The sequence below is a fragment of the Pollicipes pollicipes genome, unplaced genomic scaffold (genome assembly GCF_011947565.3).
Source record: "Pollicipes pollicipes isolate AB1234 unplaced genomic scaffold, Ppol_2.1 Scaffold_3087;HRSCAF=3621_pilon_pilon_pilon, whole genome shotgun sequence".
In the NCBI taxonomy this organism is placed as follows: Eukaryota; Metazoa; Arthropoda; class Thecostraca; order Pollicipedomorpha; family Pollicipedidae; genus Pollicipes; species Pollicipes pollicipes.
The window spans coordinates 25,474,315-25,483,556 of record NW_023596225.1 but is presented as its reverse complement, the minus strand read 5'-3'; positions in this window follow the sequence as shown (position 1 = coordinate 25,483,556).

Sequence of the window (9,242 nt, the reverse complement as noted above, 5' to 3'; positions counted from 1 at the left end):
TGTCGCTCTTTATGGCTGTGAGCCCCTGCTCTACTGGAGAAAGAAAACAGGGAGTCAGACCGAAACAGATGATGCAGACGAATTAACGAGAACGCCGGCGGAATAGATCAGACGCTCCATGGCTCAGTGTGTCGTCACCTGACCCGATCCGTCTCGGCGGCAGGGTCAGCCGACCTGCTGGACGCGGCGCCGGCCGGCCCGCCGCCCAACGCCGTCGACGTCGACCCGGAGTTTGTGCGCCAGGGCCTGAAGGATCTGATGCAGCAGGTGGCGCGTGTGGAGCGGCAGCGGGTGAGGCCGCGCCCGGGGCGCCACACCGCCGCCATCGCGCCGACCAGGTGGCTTGCGGCTGGTGGGGGCAGCGGTGCGGTGGTCTAAGCTAGAACACGTACTGAGGACTACCGCTGGGGCCGTGTGTGTGTGTTTACCGCCACGCGGTCATTGTGCATGCTCAGTTTCTGTCGCGTTTTACAGCTCTGAGCGCATCTTTTGGTGAGCATACGGTTGACCCGCGTGGCCGTGGTGTTCGGCATTGGCGAGGCATCGTGTCCATTCCCCGCCGTGCCACCACGTGCGTGTATAGCCCAGCGCGGCCGCCACCGCCGCCATCGCTAACCGCAGCTTCATGCCCAGGACGAGGCGACGGCGCGCTGCCAGAGCCTGGAGACGGAGCTGGAGGAGCGCGGTACCGGACAGCGGCAGGCGCAGCAGCGGCTGGAGCGGGCGCAGCAGGAGCTGGCCGCCGCGCAGGCACAGCGCCGCCTCCTGGAGACCCAGCTGGCCGCCGGCCGCGCCCAGGCCGGCAGTCAGGTGCGCGGCCGCTGCCGGCGTCCCCTGTCGGGCTGACGTCACTCCCCAGGTTTTGCCCTCTCTCTTTACTCTCTGCTCACTCCCCGCCGTCCGGCCGTGTGCCGGCGCCGCCGGCCGTTCTGGCGCCGGACGGAGCTGCCGCACTGCATGGCGCTACAGTCTGTCCGTAGTCCAGGCGTGTTGAAAGTCTGGAGGAAAATTATCTTCCGACCTGGAATTTCAATCACTGGGTGTTGGCAGCACACACAGCAAGATGTGCCTCGCACATAAAAGCTCTGGTCCAAGCCAGAGGTGCGACAAATTTGGAGTGCGGTCATTGGTATCACCGTAGTATCGGTGTCAGGTATCGTCACCTTGCTACTCGCATTTTCCCGTGGTTGTCAGCTGTTTCACACCGCGCACGATTGTGCGCCAGTTTTGCGTGTTCTGTTCGACCATGTGCGCCTGGTCCCGGCGAGCCTGTCTCGGGCGGTCTAACGGCTGACCGTCCTGGCTGACCATTTGGCGGGTGGCAGGCGGTCCTCCCGCCGCCGATGGGTTGTGCGCCTCGCTGACCAGCCCCGCTCTCTCCCTCTCCCCCACATGCCAGGAGGAGGCCAACAAGAAGCGGGAGCGCGAGACCAAGGCCCTGCAGGAACGGCTGGTGCGGCTCGAGACGGCCAACACCAAGCTTCAGCTGGAGAAGGAGGTGCTGGAGGTGAGGCTGCTGGACGGACTGCGCACTGGTGTCTGGGCGGCGCTACTCACTGCAGTCCGCCGGCCGACTTGTTCGTTGAAGCCTGTGAGGCTGGCTGCGCATCGAGCTGCGGGTCCGGCCGTCTCTTTGTGGTGCTGGCGTGCCGGCGCCGCGGAGATGATCAGGCAGGCAGCACACCACCCTCCATCGGCGTGTCACGACGGTGGCCCGCGCGCAGCACCGAGCCATGACCAGTGACGCCCCCCCCCCTCACCCCACCTCCTTCCCTTGCCCGTGTGACCCGGTGCTGGCGGCCCGCGCAGGACAAGCTGGGCATGCTGCGCAGCCAGGAGAGCCAGCAGGAGGAGGAGCGACGCGCGCTGCGCCACAGCCTGGAGACGGTGGAGGCGCGCGCTGCCCAGCAGGAGACGGCGCGGCGCGCGCAGGATGCCGAGCTGCACCGCTGCCAGCGGCTGACGCTGGACAGTGACGCCCAGCTGCAGGTGGGTGCAGGCTCGGCCGGTCGCCGCAGATCTCTCTATGCGTGCTCAGCGTCAGCTCCGTCGCGTAGCGAAGTGAACCCGTAAGCACTTCTGGTAACCAATTGTGTTCATAAAAACACATAATGCCGGTGTACGTCCGTATGTGTGTGTGTGCGCGTTTGTGTGTGTGTGTTGTGTGTGTGTGTGTGTGTGGTGTGTGTGTGTGTGTGTGTATGTGTGTGTGTGTGTGTGTGCGTGCGTGCGTGCGTGCGTGCGTGCGTGCGTGCGTGCGTGCGTGCGTGCGTGCGTGCGTGCGTGCGTGCGTGCGTGCGTGCGTGCGTGTGTGTGTGTGTGTGTGTGTGTGTGTGTGTGTGTGTGTGTGTGTGTGTGTGTGTGGTGTGTGCGCGCGCGCGCGTGCGTACGTGCGTGCGTGCGTGCGTGTGGTGCGGGTACGTTGGGTGCGTTCCTTAAAACAATGACGGTTGAGAGTAATGAATACAGTTGCCAGATAATAGGATACTCGGCTTAGCTAGTCCTAAAGGATGTAGTTTCCTATTAGACGGAGGGGAGTTAGAAGGCGGAGCGCCCCTGGCCCCTGGTACCAGAATGCAGAGCCCAGCCCACCACCATGCGTGTCACCATGAAACTCAACGCCAGCCAGCGTTTTCCCCATAGCTCATGCCCCGAGGCTCAAGCCCTTGAATCCCCCACGCGAAGGAACCCCACCTACCGCTTATGCAAAGCGTAACACTCTATACGCAATCGAAATATGCTGGAAAAACTTGACGATCTCTAAGTTAAAGGGAGTGTTCGAAACGATGTCTAAGTGAAAGGAACTGTTCGAAATTTGAAGATTTTGAAGGAAACATGAGATATGGAATAAGCTCCCTGATACCTATTAGGTATACTCTAATTGTAGATGACTGCTCTAGACCGTCATTGTTTGGCTGCGTACTGGAACGTTTGTATGACGAGGTGCCGCCAAACTAGCCGTCCGAAATTGCCGTCGTAGCACTCTCTTATAGTATTCCAATCTCTCGAGAGGTGGCGGTGGAGGTGCTGGAAGTGTGCTGAACCAGATACCGTTGTATGCTCGTGTTTTGGCCTTTTCCTCGTGATGTTCTTGCGTAGTTATTCGTGAGTTTAAGATGTGTACTTGTATTCACATACTCGATTATGACGCCATTCTGGAGTTATTCGATTATATGTCTAGTTTCCGTAATAACTGCTATCATGTCCAACTTTTTATATTATGTAGAATAAAACTTGACCCCCGTCGCATTCGTCCCCATCTCCCATCTTCTTTGTATCGTCGTGGTGTGTTGATTGTCTGGGGTAGGCTGCATGCGTTAGCTGCGAGTGAGCCGAGAGGTCCCGTGGGAGGGGGGGCCGCAGCCGGATACTTAGCGCACATGCGAGGGTGAAAGCTTAGCGGTTGGCTCCCTCCCTCAAACGCATGCTAGTTTGCCCGACCGGCAATCATTTTTCTTTATTCTTCGCACTGCTCTGAAATGGCGATTTGTGATCGAAAGGTCTGTATTCCAAACTAGAATCCGGGCCGGATTATCTTTTCATTACTCTCGCTATATCTTGAATCCTCGCGACGTCCCGCTTGTCCGAGCAGGTGAATTGGAATGACCTATGAAATTGCAGGATTCGAAATTTCGTTTCTATGGTGATATGCATACCTGAATGACTTTGAAATGTTTACACATCTTCGCGGCCGTGTACCTCAGAAACTAGGAGTCTTTAGGCCTTTAGAAGGGCAGATTATGATCTGCATAGAATAATCTTCGAAGTGGCCAATTCAATTTCAAACCCCGAACAAATGTGGAACACTCCATTTAAAGGGCGAAAATTCCATGAAAGTTAACGATTTGTGAATGGCGTTGGCGTCAACAAATCGTTAATCCGTTGAAATATTATTTCAGTGATATGACGGATGAACTGTTGAAGGATGTGTGCCACACCTCTGGCTTTCACCGCGCCCCCGTAAATGGGTCTGCACTATCGCCTCAGGATCGTTACGAGCAACAGCCCCCCCCCCCCCCCTCCCCCTCCCCCGACGGAGGCAGCATGAATAACCGAAATTAACACTTTATCTTAAAATTTCGAAACAACTTTACAGGCGAGATATTTGTCACAATATAGGAGGTGGATCAAGATCAAATAGGATTGCCTTGTACCACTGTGCCAGGGTGTTGCTAATGGTTCCGGAAATACGGTTTGTCAAGTTTGGTACCATTACATTTGCAGAGGCCTGCACCACTTCGAGCTCTTTTTATTCTCGCTTTACGGGCGTGCGGGCTTAAATGGGACACCTCTGGGGCGCAACAGCTGACGACTGCATAATGTGGAGAGGGCTCTGTAGCCAGTCAGCAAAGATGTGAAAGGGCCTTAGCTCCTGGCTGTAATCCAAACGCTCATGAAGACAGTGCCACCTTCCCACATGTTGGTGCATTCCATGCTTTCGACCATATTCGTATTTGGAGTCATATCGCAGGGCGCTCGAGCTGGTCGAGCGCAACAGTGCGAGCTCCTCGCGCCCAGTGTGGACAGGCGTCGCTTCGGACGCCGAGCGGCGCACCCCCTGCTGGTCGTGGGCTGGTCAGGTCCCGAGCCCAATCCACTGGTCCGGCAGAGGCCCACACTCCGTAGCTCCCAGCGCTGCAGGCCACTGGATCACGTCGACGGTAGCTCGTCCGCTGTCTCTGCGGCGCACGGTTCCGCACGCACCCTCCGTCGGCGGGCGGCCTGGCCGGTCCGCCGTCGGCGCCGTGCCCGACGGATGGCACCGGCCTGGCCGGTCCGCCGTCGACGCCGTGCCGGACGGACGACGCCGCGCCGCCCCTTCCCTCCACGTCGGCCACCGAGTCGGGCAGACCGGCGCCGTGCGTCTCCGGCAGCAGCAACGTGGCCAGACCGGCCAATAGCGTGGCGGCACCAAACACGGCTGACGGCGCGCTGGCCTGCAGCTCGCTCACCAGGTCCACCACGAACGGCGAGACCGTGGCGCCCAGCCGCAGCGCCACCTGGCACACGCCGAACCCGACAGCACGCGCGCACGTTGGCATGTACTCGGGCGAGTAAGCGAACAGTATGTTGAACGCCATGCTGACGCTGAGCTGGCCGACCAGGCCGAACGCCAGCCGCACCGGCGGATGGCTGACGGCGAAGATGACGAGCATGGCGGCGGCTGAGAGGAACAAGCAGGCGGCCGTGGGCCCGCGGCGGCCCAGCCGGTCGATGATGGGGAAGTAGAGGATGCAGGGCAGATTGAGCAGGCCGAGGAGCACGCCGGCCAGGTGCGGCTGCCGACTCAGCTGCGTCATGTCGAACGCGATGCCGAAGTACGCGCCGGCGACGACGAACCAGACGAAGGCGCTGACCAGTGTATTGCGCCGCATACGGGGCGTCCTGATCAGCTGCAGCAGCTGGCTGAGGAGCCGGCTGCAGCGGCCGCCGGTATCCGCCTCTGGCGCCGGCTTGCCAAACTGTACCCGCGTCATCATTTTCAGCACGACGTCCCGCGGCGGCATGGCGGCGCCGTTCCAGCGGGCGGCCGCCGCCAGCACGTCGTAGGCCTCGGTTGGCCGGCCGCGCATGAGCAGCCAGCGCGGCGACTCGGGCATGAGCCAGATGTTCGGCAGCAGCGCCAGACAGGGCACGGCGTAGACCAGCTGCAGGAGCCGGCGGTTACGCACGGCATAGGACAGCGCCGCCATCAGCGCCGTGCCCACCGGGAACGGCAGGAGCGTGAACGCGCTGTAGCGTGCGCGCTGGTCGATGCCGCCCAGCTCGGTGACCAGCACGTACTGGCTGCCGATCATCAAAGCCATGGCCAGTCCGCTGAGTAGCCGGCAGGCGGCGAACAGTGCGTAGTTGGTGGCCAGCGCCGACGTGAAGGCCATCAGCACGATCAGCAGCATGGCCGGCAGGAAGACGGGCCGCCGACCGAAGCGGTCCACCAGCTGGCCGGCAGCCACGGCGCCTAACAGGCCGCCCAGCATCAGCAGCGACTGCAGCAGCGACAACAGCGGCTTGCGACCGCACACCAGCGCCCACTCCGTCACCACCGTCGACTCGTACACGGACCGGTCGAACACCCAGCGTCGGCAGGCGGCGCTCGCGTTGGGTGGGTGGCAGCGCTGGGCGGCGGCCGGCAGCGAGGCGTACGTGACGTTCGCGTCGAAGCCGTCGGCGCACTTGAACGGCGGCGTCGCGCCGATGAACATCATCGACATGGAGAAGAACGGCAGGATGAGCCACTTCAGCGACATGTAGGCCAGCAGCGCGGTCTGCCAGCGGCCGCTGCCGCACGTCTGTCGCAGGAGGTCCTCGAAGCTCTCCGTGTCGTGCTCGGCGTCGCCGTCGGGCCGGGCCGCGTCGGCTGGCTCCGCGGACGGCCGGCCCTTCTGGGCGCCACGTGTCGGCTCCATCAGGGACCGGAGCGGGGCGGAGAGAGGTCCGCCCAACTCTGCGGCAGGAAACGACGCCGTTCAGATCGTTTAAAGCAATGATGATGTTCCCGCATTCATGTCATGGCACGCAGCGATTCCCCGCCTTGCAACATTTCTAAATACGGGCGCCAACGTCATGCTCGGGCGCGAGCAGAATTCAGTGCTTGGGCAATGCCGGCACGAGAACCTCCCTGCGGCAGGGCAGGCAGCGGTGGATATGGCGGAGAAGACGCGTCACGCGAGTTGGCCTTCAATAGAGTCATGGAACAATTGGTAGCCTAGTTCTGAATGATTCGAACTATGCCAGGCTGCCAGAGTTTGTCGATGTGCCCTCCGATCAAGCAGCGACCTTCCGGTCAGGCCAGGCCCAGTAAATGTGAGGGCGGTTTCACGATAGTTTTGCTAAAAAAAAAGAGCTCGCTCCGGCAGAAGTGCTACGACATTGCTTAAACACGACACTAGGGTACGTGACAACACTTGTGCTGCGGGAACTTATCCTCGTCATTACCTCTACGGCAAAAACAGACGCAGTCATTACTTATATACGACCCTACTTCTACTGCAGAAACTTATACGCGACAACTTAAACTTATCTGATTTATCCTTACCACTATGTATTCCGTTCTTTATCCCTGTCGACTGTTTGTCCTCCCGACTTTTTCATATTCGACTTTTATCACCTTCCGCCATTTTCGCACGATTGTTTCGTTTGATTTTTGTCACTCGACTTTTATCTCCACTTGACCTGTTGTCCAGGAGCGGGAGTCAGCGACGCCTGCTTGATGTACGTATGCCGAACGCCCGCCATCCTGCATAACGGGCGTCTGGCGTCTATGATGTCTTCCCGGCATGTCTGCCTTCTGACGTCTGGCATTCCTTCCCTTACCTTTATCATTCATTGCCTGATCTTCGCCATCCCTGGCTGGCGTCTGTCATCCCTGCCTGATATTAGTCTTGGCTCCGCATGCTTACCTGACGTCTGTCCGTCCTGCTCGACGTTTCAGTCCTGCCTGAAGCTTGTCTTCTCCTCCTGACGTCAGCATTGGGCATTGACGTCAATGATGTCATTATCAGAGCAGTTGAGTCCCACCCGTCACACTTGACCTGTGGCAAGATATTGCGCCTTGTGATCCGTGCCGCTGGCCCAGCCTCGACTGTCAGGGCGGTACCTTTGAGGGCTCAGCGTCCTGGGTTATACAACTTCGCTCCGTCCTTTGTCCTGGTCCGTCCAATCCAGAGGAGGCTTCTCATAGGCGCGCGGCTTCTCATACGACTTCGGTACCCAATCAAACGTACTTCTCTGTGCCTGGCCCGCCGTTGCGCCCACAGTTAGTTGCGCGGAGCCTGTTTTTTCATAGCCAATTACTCCGAGATGAGTCCATTCCTTACGTATGACATCATGACAGGGCACATTCCCCTACTCGGCCGCGAGGCGAAGTAAATGCGTTTGTTTATAGTAAGCTGTCGGGCTTGCACAGCAGCGCCTAGCGGGCGGTCGATATGCTGTAGACGGTCCTGTATGTCGGGAGATAGGCAGATCTGATTGTATGTGGAAAGTGGTTAGTAATGAGTGATTTAGCATACAGATTAATTCCAGTAAACTGTTAGTTGAATGAGTTTGTTTGCAGCCAATCATTGTTATGCAGGAACTTGCCGATTCCAGTAATTGAATTGAGCTCCCTGACAGGTCACAAGGTGGTTGTGATGGACCTCGTCATTTGCCCGAAATAATCATCAGCGTACGAGGTAAGCCGGCAATTCATTTGCGTTTTATTTTGGACACAGCAAATATTACGCAAGCTATCCGTTCCCGATCCCCGTACCAGCCGACTATATCATAATCTAAAAGTGGTTCATGGTCAGGAGAAGCTGGAACGCAACGATCCAAGTATCCCGCACTAAATTGGTGCATTTTGTGACAAAAATACAGCACACTTTTAATTTGCATGTGGTCGCACAATCCGCACCACGCCAGTGCTGGTTGCCGGTCCAATGCAGCCAGACACTCTGTTCGTCGTAAAACAAATGACTGGAGGTGTTCAAACCAGCGTTGAATGCACTTGGTGCATCTGATAAGCCATAAATTCAGAGCCGGCACTCAGAAGTTAAGCATTCCGTTCTGTTTGGACGAAGCCCAATCATAACCAGTTGAAAGTTGAGAACAGCCAAGAACACTCAAGAGAAACTCAAGAATAAAAGGGCTCAGGGAACTCTCAACACTCAAGAACAAAAGCGCACGATTTCGGTTTACCAGAAGTTTGGTGGCAAACCAGATATCCCATGTCATGTAGTCGCGCGCGCGTTGTTCAACAATCTCCAATGCCGACATTCCGTGTATCATCACGTTTCACCTCATGTTCGCTCAACTCTGCACTGGCATAAACCATAACGCACTCCAAAAATGTTTCCGACCAGTGCGCACCATAAGCCGCCGGCATCATGAATGAAGGTGGACTTCGAGCAAAGTAAGTGATTTACCGTTTTTTTTTTTCACTCTCACGAGATTTGGCAAACTGAATGGCTTCTAGAAGGCACAGACGCCTAAATATCACGCATGAAGCCGTTTGAAACAAATAATCCACACGTTTAGAGAGGGCGAAATGAACAAAATTTCGGATCCTGATTGATTGTAACACAATCTTTTCTCTCATCAATGTCATAGTTAAAAACGCGACAAAATGCACAGCCTCACCCAATCTAATACTTTAAACGCTTCGTTCATGCACATAACCCAACTGAGGTTGCTTTATTAGCCCACCGGTGATGAATTTGCAGTGCGGTGTTGACGGCGTCATTCCAGTGGGGAGTGGGAAG